The sequence below is a fragment of the Echinops telfairi genome, unplaced genomic scaffold (genome assembly GCF_000313985.2).
Source record: "Echinops telfairi isolate 266 unplaced genomic scaffold, ASM31398v2 ScPeMD7_5868;HRSCAF=6743_0, whole genome shotgun sequence".
NCBI classification, from domain to species: domain Eukaryota; kingdom Metazoa; phylum Chordata; class Mammalia; order Afrosoricida; family Tenrecidae; genus Echinops; species Echinops telfairi.
The window spans coordinates 17,033,972-17,036,267 of record NW_022109767.1 but is presented as its reverse complement, the minus strand read 5'-3'; the positions used below and the strand labels follow the sequence as shown (position 1 = coordinate 17,036,267).

Sequence of the window (2,296 nt, the reverse complement as noted above, 5' to 3'; positions counted from 1 at the left end):
TCACTATGTTTATTCAATCTGTGTGCTGAGAAAATCGTCAAAGCAGCTGGCACCCAACAACAACAACATGGCCTGAATAACTGCTTGGCTCCTAGCAGGTCTGGTCACGGAGTTCATTACATTATGATAGTTCCCATTAGGGGAGGAGGCCTCAGCTGCCAACCACTGAGAATGGTGCCCAGACAAACAGACACAATCTTGTTTCTGCGTATTCTTTTTTTTTCGAGGGGAGAGCGCCAAGGCGGTCCCCCAGTACCACAAATTATGCAGTCGAGTTCCCCACATCTGGGGAAATCACAGGGGTCAGCACAGCCGGGGTGCCACGGAGAAGCCTCGCCCTGGGAAAAGCACCTTTGTGATCATGGTAGCTCCCCTGCCAGGTAAGTATGTCTGCATATTCTTCCAGTATCTACTTTTTCTTGTTGGCTTTCTCTACCCCAAAATACTGGCTATTTTACTTGGAAAGACCTTAGAAAAGGGCTTTTCCCAGAGCCTGTGATAGATCATTTTACGTGTGAATTTGGTTAGCCCATGGTACCCAATTGTTTGGTAAAGCACTAGTGTAATTGCTGTTAAAAAGCCATTACTGTGTTAGCAGCCATTGAGTCAACCCTAGCTCATGGCAACTCTACCCACACTGCCTGGTGCGGGCCATCTCCATGATCAGTAATTGGTTGGGCCTTTGCGATCTATTGATTTTTCACTGGCTAATGTGTGCGATTCTATCATATCATCAGACCTTTATTCCTAGCCCGACTTAATCGAGCAGCTCTACTGAAACCTGTTGAGTCGTAACATGAGGCAGCACGAACTGATCAAGGTCATTCACACGAAGAATGCTACCACAGAACTGCCAACATGCTGGACGCCTGGAAGCTGATTCAGGCCATGGGTGTCAGAGGAGAACTGTGTTCCACAGGGTTTTCAGTGTGTGAATTTCCAGAAGTACTGCTAGGACATTTTCTGGGGAACCTGCATGAGGCCTTGAACCTTCACAATTTCAGTTAGCGGCAGGTCAATTGAGCGGTCTACGCAGCTCAAGGACTTCATAAAACGGTTGTGTGTGATGAAAGCAGTTTTCCTCAAGCAAAACATCTTCCTCGCCTCACATGGATATGCTTCGATCAATTAACTGACGCCTTTAAGAGCCTTTGGGGCGTTTCCGTAGGGTACATGGTGCCTCCAGACTGTGAGCTGGCATTTGTTGAAGCACTCTTACTTCTCACCCTTCTTACCACTTGCCCTGCAGATGATGAAACACGAGCCACCAGGACTCTCCAGCCTGTCTCCTGACTTTTGGAGGCAATCGCATGAAATAAATCCACCTCTCTCTGTAGGTGTGTGTGTACACAAGTGTTTAGCTACTCGTATATATAGAACAATAACAGATATATATATATAACCATAACCATATATTACATCATGTAACAATCATTTATTTTTTGTTACTGTTAAATATGGTTGAGTCTGTTCCGCCTTATAGCAACTCTCTGTACATCAGAACAAAACCTCGCCCAGTCCTGCACCACCCTCACCCTCGTTTCTACGTTTGATCCCATTGTTGCCGCCACTGTGCCAATCCATCTCATCCAGTGTCTTCCTCTTTGCCACTGGCCCTCCACTTTATCAAGCACGGCATCCATTCTCTAGGGGCCAGTCAGCCTAGTGATGGCATATTTAAAGTGCGTATGAGAAGTCTCCCCATCCTGGCTCCTAAGGAGTATTCTCGCTGTACATCCAGCACATTAATTGTTTGTTCTTTTGGCAGTGTATGGTGTATTGACTATTCTTCCCCAGCATCATAAGATAAAGGTATTAATTCCTTTTCAATATTTTTATTCATTGTCCATTTCCCCCATGCATATTAAATAACTGAAATGATCATCACTGGGGTCAGGTGTACCTTAGTCTTCAAGTGACATCTCTTTCTTTCTTTCTTTTTATCCCTTTTAGCATTTTCAAGCATTTCACCCAATGCACGTACTTCCTTTGGTTTCCTGATGGCTGATTACATGGGCATATAAATTCCCCGCTGTCTGTATGTACAAGGGGGTTTCAAAAAGTTTGTGGAGAAATTCTATTATTTTTGAGTTCCATTTTCCATGAATTTATTAAAGCCCCTATGTATATGTGGACATATCATTAGTTCTCTTTCCTTATAGAATCCTAAAGCAGGGCCTTTGTACTTGTTCTATCAGTTTAGAATGACATTCCTACCTATCACTGGGGTGTTTTCTTTTTAATTTTCTTAGGGTCATAAGTGAAAAGTGTATCCCACAGAGGTATCTATGTTAGT

The 2,296-nt window shown here is 43.9% G+C and overlaps 1 non-coding gene across 1 annotated transcript; it reads right to left on the bottom strand.

Annotated features, from left to right (window-relative positions):
* Positions 1-226: 226 nt before the first annotated feature.
* Positions 227-388, bottom strand: LOC115871472. Its single transcript, XR_004047319.1, has one exon. It is a non-coding gene; the product is annotated as a U1 spliceosomal RNA (small nuclear RNA).
* Between the last annotated feature and the right edge of the window lie 1,908 nt (positions 389-2,296).